The sequence below is a fragment of the Balaenoptera borealis genome (assembly GCF_965194805.1).
Source record: "Balaenoptera borealis genome assembly, contig: HAP1_SCAFFOLD_787, whole genome shotgun sequence".
NCBI classification, from domain to species: Eukaryota; Metazoa; Chordata; class Mammalia; order Artiodactyla; family Balaenopteridae; genus Balaenoptera; species Balaenoptera borealis.
Window position 1 is genome coordinate 222,245 of NW_028123414.1, and position 7,756 is coordinate 230,000.

General features: G+C 43.7%; 1 long non-coding RNA gene across 1 annotated transcript in view; it reads left to right on the plus strand.

Moving 5' to 3' along the window:
- Positions 1 to 5,528: 5,528 nt before the first annotated feature.
- LOC309621654 overlaps positions 5,529 to 7,756 on the plus strand; it is a 3,850-nt gene continuing 1,622 nt past the window's right edge. Inside the window, exon 1 of the long non-coding RNA XR_014240128.1 lies at positions 5,529 to 6,744. This is a non-coding gene — a long non-coding RNA (uncharacterized lncRNA). The remainder of the gene's footprint in view (positions 6,745 to 7,756) is intronic.

The following is a 7,756-nucleotide window of genomic DNA, read 5'->3' on the forward strand; positions in this document are numbered from 1 at the left end:
AGAGGTAGCTGGGATTGTTTTACTCCTCCCTATAGCAAACCTGTAGGGGGGAAGTCAGCTGCGTGGTCTGCAGGGAAGGAATACTTAGGCCCCTCACTGCCGGCGCCTGTCAAGGCAGAACTGAGGACGGGAGGCTTGTCCTTTTGAAGAGAGACCCCTCAGCGGGTACTGGATCAGACACAGGCCTTTTCTTGGAGCTACAGGCCACTTGGAGTGCTTAGCACATGCTTGAGAGAGGCAGGAATGGTGCTTGCATATGGAGAGCTAGGAACTGCAGGAAGGAGAGTATTTGGGTTGGAAGAGGGGCATTTCTTTGTAGACAAGTTAAGCTTGATGTACCTGCGAGACAGCAGAATGGCAGTGTCTAGTAATCATTTGAATATATGGGATTGGAGCATGAATCTGAGCTAGAGGGAGGGAATTAAGTGTAGCTGTTCAAATGCAGAGAAAGTATGTAAAATACAAAGTGGGTAGAAGATAGATCTGTAGGGACTGTCAGCACTTAAGGGACAGACCCCCAGAGGAGTGGCTACAGTGGTAGGAAACCCAGCAGAGAACCCTAAGAGACACCAGGAGAGGTTCAAGAAGGAGAGTACGCTAAATGCTACCAAGAAGTTGCTCATGTCATAAATACCATGTCACTGAATACCTACTCTGTGTCACTTTTCTACATGTGGGGGGTGGAGGAGAGAACAAGTTGGATAAATAAAGTTCTTGCCTTTATGGAGCAAGTGTGGAAGACGTAAATTTTTTTTTTTTTTTTTTTTTTTTAATCGGAGTACAGTTGATTTACAGTGTCGTGTTAGTTTCAGGTGTATAGCAAAGTATAAGTGTTTTTTTTTAATGAGTGTTTTTTAAAAGATGACTATTTCAAGTAGTGGTAAAAACCATGAAGAGAAAGCAAGGTAAAGGGATAAAGTGATTAGAGGGGCTTACTAGAAAGCTCAGGAAGAGCCTCTTTAAAGAGGTAATGTTTGAACCCAGGACCTGGCTGAACTGAGGAAGATCAGGTACGCTGGCATTACGGGCAGAGGGGACAAGTGCAAGGCTCTGAGACAGGAACTTGTTCTGTGTGTTCAAGGGAAAGCAAGGTGGCCATTGTGATCCGAGCGGGGAATGAGGGAAAGAGCATAGGTGATGAGGTCACGGAAGGACAAGGCCGTACCGCACAGGGCCTCGTAACTTGCAGGCCACGGGAAGAAGGTATTTGTTTGATGGGAAACCTCTGGCAGATCTGGAGCAGGCGCATAAAGTACTCTTAATTTAAGAGGCTCTCCTGGCTGCTTTGGGGAGAACAGACTGTAGTCTGTTGGGAGGCAGAGAAGTTAGGCAGTGGCAGCGATACAAGTCAGAAGTGACAGACAGAAAAGCGGTCAGGGTACCAGTGAAGGTAGAGATAACAAGAAGTTCTAACAGATTGGAGCAGGATACACTCAAGTGCAGGTGTTTGGTCTCAGCGACTGGGCGTGTGGCAGTGCTCTTTCATTTATGAGGGAAGGCCTGGGGAGTGGAGCTCTGGGACGAAGAGCTCTGGGTGGTTTGTGTGAAGGCACCGGTGACCACGGCAAGGGTAGTCTCTGTAGAGTGGTAGCAGCAGGAGGCTGACTGAAGTGGGTTAAGGAGAGGATGGGAGATGAGGAGCTGGCCTCAGCCCTGAGGACGCCGTCGAGGGGCAGTGGGGGACAGGCTGGGGACATGGAAGCATTCACACTGGAGGAAGCCTCTGACAGAGAGGGAGAAGCTGTTCCAAAAGAGACTAACTGTGGGCACAGTGCTCTGCAGAAGCGAGGTGGGATCAACGTCACTCGCAGGAGAGCGAGCTTCAGTGAAAAGAAAGACGTCTCGCTTCCTCCGAGACAGGAGGGCAAGTGGGGTAAATGAATGTCGGCACGTGTACCAAGTTTGCCAGTACAAAGGTGAGAGGAAGTTGAGAGATTGCCCGTGTCGTTTCAGTGCCTCTGATTAGTCCCATAAAGTAGAGAGTTGAACCTTGCGGGGAGAGTCGTTCTTAGGGTACTAGAGAGTGCTGAGTTCTTTGGGGAATGGGAGCCGAATTTCACTAAGGACATATAATCTCAATACCCGTGTTTGAAAACACAGTAGAGTTTGGAGGGCATGGGCGAATCTGAGCTGTCAATCTGATAACCCTTCAGAGAGTAAACAGACTCTTTAAAACTGGACATTTTTCTTTTTGTCAAATGGCATATACACTCTTCTACAGAGGTAACAACAAATCACAGCTTACCTCTCAAATCTTTGCTCAGCTGTTAACTCCATCCAGTTCTTTGTAGGGTAGACATTTGATACATGTAAAAGAAACCATGAAATCATCTCACAAACCGGCAGGTTTAGAGGAGCCCCAGGGATACAGACACAGGCAGGTCTTCCCACCTTAAAACCAAAAGAATTGACTAAGCTGCAGATTATGTAAGACAGAAATGAATAATGAAATGATAATGGAGATGTGAAAAATTGGGGATATGAAAAGGACTACCCTTTGTATGCATGTGTGTCCCTGAAAAAGGCACTCAAATATGGGAATACTTGACAGCTGCAAAGCCCCTCTGTACTGCCTGTCCTGCTGTGCCACGCAGCAGCCACTGGGAGGCTCTCTTGACCACCAGTTTTTATCTTCAAGTTCATGCCACAAAAGGACTGGTGACTCTGAAGAGAAGGTAAAGATGTGCTCAGTCTTACCAGAATTTTACACACTCAAGCGTTATGTAAAATCGCCATGCAACCACCACCAGTCTTGTAGTTAACATTGCACGTGATAGGCACTCAAGCATTTACTGAACAGTTGAAGTCGACACTGGGCTGTGTGTGCTGCCCTTGACAAGTGGGAAGGTAATAATACAATGCGTGTCTTTAGAATGCCCTTTGCTGAGAGGTCCTTTCATTCCTGTGACCAAAATTGGGTTGGAAATTCACACGGGCAGAGTAGAAATATCAGACTAACAGAAATATCTGACTTACAACTGTGACCTGGCCTCTGGCCTTGGCTTGGCTGAGCAAAGTCTTTGTAGAACCTAGGAATAAAAGGGGTGTCAAAAAGAGGTGAAATCTGTCATTCCTAACAATTCTTATCACAGCACTTAAACTGAACTAAAATCAAAGATCAGTGCTCTACTTTTGCAGATTTACTTAGAAAGGCTTTTAACTTATGCTGAGATCGACATTTGCCCCACTAACTGGAAAAGAATTGTTTTGGGAGCCATTCTTCTTGCCTCGGAGCTTTGGGGCGATGACACTGTACAGAATGTGGACTACAGACAGATCCTCAAGGACGTTACAGTTGAGGACATGTGAGTTTGTAAGGTTACCGTGAACTTTCTAACCATTTTCCGATACCTCATTTGCTCTCATAAAGTTTGCATTTTTAAGAAATGTTACATTTTAAGAAAGGTTACCTTGTGCAGAGAGCTGAAATAGACATAAAATGACAGACTTCTTTCTATCTAGCTGTAGTATAACAATTTGTATTTCCCCTCATTAATTGGTAGGTCTTGATGTGTTATTGTTGTAATATTCTGCTTGATAAATTGAAATTATTTTTCTGGTGGTTTTTGCCAAACATTTTACAAGCTCACTACCAGAACAACATGGTACAGTCAGTAACTTGACAGCTTTCTTAAAGCTGTCTACCAGGTCCAGTCCATTTTTAAGGGGCACATGCCTGGTCTTTGAAGCAAGTGGCCACTGTTAAGGTCTTAGGGCCTCTAGACTACTGACAGGTTATAATTTCAACCTGAGTCACACATTGTGTATTTGCTTTTGCTGGTCTTTTTCTCCTTTTTATCTGAGGTTCTGTTGTTACAGAAACTATGATGTACAGGTAGCCACATATAAAGGTTTCAGATCCCTGTGTTCCTGTCTCCTCCCCTAAAGTCTGCTGAGTTAGGAAACACCTACCTCTCAGGTAGTCCGGGAAGCAACCCTGGGGCCTCCCCCAGGGCACTCAGCAAACACAGCGGCACTTTGTGGGGCCTTGAGTTAACTAGGCAGGTTCTCCTCACAGATGGCACGCTCACATTGGCATGAAACGCCAGGCTTCCAGTCTGGCTCTGGTGAAGGGCCCCAAGGGTGGGAAGCAGGATGAGCCAGAGAGGTAATTCCAGCAGACTCTCGAAGTGCCCGCTTGACAGTGAACCTGTCTTTGTGGGTGGCATTCAGGAAAATGGGAAAGGACACCTCTTGATTATATTGGACAGCAGAGGCCGATCAAGATGGCAGGCAGGGGCAAGAGTTGGTTTTTGTTACCTTTGCCCCTTACTCTAGATAATTCACAATTACCAAAGTGCATATTTACAGCTGAAGCGAGGAAAGTTGTGACTAAGAGAAGGGACCAGTGACTGTCAGTAGCTGTCAAAGTGGCTTTTGGTGAAAATGCCCAGTTTGGTGATCATGTAAACCAGGTGGTCATGGTGATATTGCTGGTAGCAATCTTAGCAAACAGTGTAACAGCAGATAAGGAATTTGAAATGAATAGAAGTACTTTTGGAAGTTGCAGAAACTAAAGTGACGTTGACCAACACTATCATCAGTCTTTAAACTGGTCCCTTGAAGGAAGGAAAATTTGTAATCGTGAACACCATCCCTGCCATGATGGCAGCTGAAATTTTCTCAGAATCTGCAACTGAGCTGACTGGGGCTCTGGTTCCAGGTACAACATCCGAGAACATGCAGGGAAACGTGTGGGTGTTCATAGACATTGAGCCCAGGAGCATTGGCGGCACTGTCCAGCTATGAAGAAACTAATTCTAAACGCTTTTCTGTGTAGAACGGAGAATCACCAGGAGTTATGTTTATAATAGGCTGCTTTTGTTTATGATCTTTGGGAGTTGGAAAGCATTACAACAAAGTGTTTAATACACATTTGTTTCATCCCTCTGCTGTTGACTACTATTTGTAATGGTCTCATTTTGAGTCTGAATTGAAAAATTGCTGTCTATCAGCTTTTCCTTAAAACTTTCTAACATCTCTGTGTCTTGTTAAATATATATTTCCCTTCAAAAGAGTAAGTTAAACTGAGCAGCTGCTGTTCAGACAGTTTGCTGCGCCTGTAAGTGGTAGGCTCTTCAGCCACCTAGCCATTTAAAAACAGCAAAAAACACAGAAGATGCATATTCTGTAGGCATAATGCTTTTCTTCAGTGATTAAAGCTCTATGAATAGACATGTTAATCCTATGAAGTACTGTATTTCCACACAATTAAAATGTATTAGTGGAGAAAATATAAAAGGGATAGTGAAGTGCATTTATTCCTGTAGTAAATTAAGTCCTGATTAGCTGATTATCAAAACATTATCTGGTTTACATTTCTATAGACTTCTGGCCGTATGAACAGGAAATGAATTTTGGAAGTAGGTTCAGTTAGGTTTAAAGTTCAACAAATGAGAAACCTCATTTCTGCTCATACTCTGCTCTCCATACAGGAGAACATGGAGCATTTGTTGATTTATCCAATGGATAAAATGTTAACACTTTAAAACCAGGAAACCAAATGTATTGTCAAATAAGCCACTTGCATGTTTGTTTGGGTATTTATCATTATTATATAATCAACTCTCTAAAGTGATTGCTGTGGAAAGTGGTAAGATTTACTCTAATTTTATATTTATTTACTTAAACATTTGGCAAGCAAATGGCTGGATGTGGTCATAGAGCAGAAGCCTGCTCCCAGCACTCTACTTTCCCACTTCATTGAATTCGCCCTCTGTGGGCGTGTGCAGTCTGTCCTGGCAAGGGGCGGTAGGTCTGAACATTCTGGGCTGCTCTCCTAACACCGGGGGAAACAACTGCTCTATCAGAGGTCGTATCGTAAAGTGGGTTTAGTCTAGCTGAGACATAATCTTACTGCCTTCCTAAGCTTAAAAAGTGCATCCTGTCCTGTCATGGTGACGACAACTCACCCTAGTAAGGTTTTAAGGTGAACAAAAACTTGCATTATGCCCTTTGACACAGCCCCATGCACGGGGTGGGGGTGGGGGGATTCCCTTTCCCATCGAATGTAGCTTATTTATTTATTTACTTGAGATGAATCCTTGTTGCCTCAAGAGTTTTCCCCCCTCAGAGATAATAGCAGTGGCTCTCGATGGATCCATTTTGTTGCCGTGGTGATGTGCCCACTCCTTTTGTTGGCTCGTCTCTACTTCAGTAAGCCCCTTCCTGTCATCAGCCCGGTGAAAATGTCTGCAAGTTCTTCAGAGCTAATAAACAGCATACATCATTCCTTTCATCTGATCACTATAGCGGGGCCTTGTGAGTGAGTGTGGAGCATGAATCGTACAGCTGCACTAATGGAACTCTGAAGAATGAGCCCCTGAGTCAGCAGCATGAGTGCATAAGAGGGCCATAACCTCTTCCCCCTTGTCCCAGACTCAAAGTGCTGGGACGCAGAAAGGACCACAAATAGCTGTACCTTGTTTGAACATTAGGGTATTAATCCAGCTGGGTAGCCATTATTTGTTTCAAAACAGTATTTAGAGCCATCCTAGTAGCTCAGAATGGTATTTTTGAAGATAGCCCAGTTGACTAAAATTGTCCTGTGTTGGTTTTGTCTTCTCCTCCTCCCCCAGGAATGAGATGGAAAGGCACTTCCTGGAGCTACTTCAGTTGAATAATATTCATGTTCCTTTCAGAGTGTATGCCAAATACTACTTTGACCTTCGCTCCTTAGCAGATGACAACAACCTGAATGTTCTATTCACTCCTCTTAGCAAAGAAAGAGCACAGAACTTACAGGTAAGGCTGTGAAATCACTAACTGGGGTTTTCTGTCAGCCACGGAAGCCACATCTGTAGCTAAATTATATTAAGCAGTGATTAGGAAAATGGAAAGCTGTTAACAGTTTGAAGAGCTTATTGACCCGTTGGCATCATATTTCCTGTGTCTTTTATGGTTTATACAGGGATCCCACATTATAAAAAAAAAAATTGTCTCTTCTGTAACCATAATTCAGAATACTTTAAATCATATTTAATCTGTTCTTAATGGTTTTCCATTTGAACCTCTACACTTACATATAACCATACATGAATAATTTCTTAAAATTGTATCCCTAATCATATGTACCTACATAATCTACTTACCACTCTTAACTGTCTTTTTTTTTTTTTAATAATTGATGTTTTGGACTATTTCTACTGTCTTGATATTTTTAATAAATAAATAAATGTATTTATTTATTTATGGCTGCATTGGGTCTTCGCTGCTGCACGCGGGCTTTCTCTAGCTGCGGCGGGCGGGGGCTGCTCTTCATTGCGGTGCGCAGGCTTCTCATTGCAGTGGCTGCCCTTGTTGCAGAGCACGGGCTCTAGAGCGCAGGGTCAGTAGTTGTGGCGCACGGGCTTAGTTGCTCCTCGGCATGTGGGATCTTCCCGGACCAGGGCTCAAACCCGTGTCCCCTGCATTGGCAGGCGGATTCTTAACCACTGCGCCACCAGGGAATTCCCTCTTAACTGTTTTTTACTCAGCTTGCAGTTCATGTGTGTGTGTGTGTGTGTGTGTGTGTGTGTGTGTGTGTATGTGTATCACAGTTCAGTCCCATGAGTTTATTAGACAAAGCATCCGTGGCTAACCTGAGAGACCTATACTTGGAAGGTATAATGTGGATTCAGATACTGGCTGTAGAAAGTACATGAGTTTTTAATATAAATGGTAACGTACATGGAACAAAGTAATACTTATGGCTTATGATTTTTGGTGGGTATACAGCAAAATTCACAACTGAAATGAACACATTTAAAATTGATAC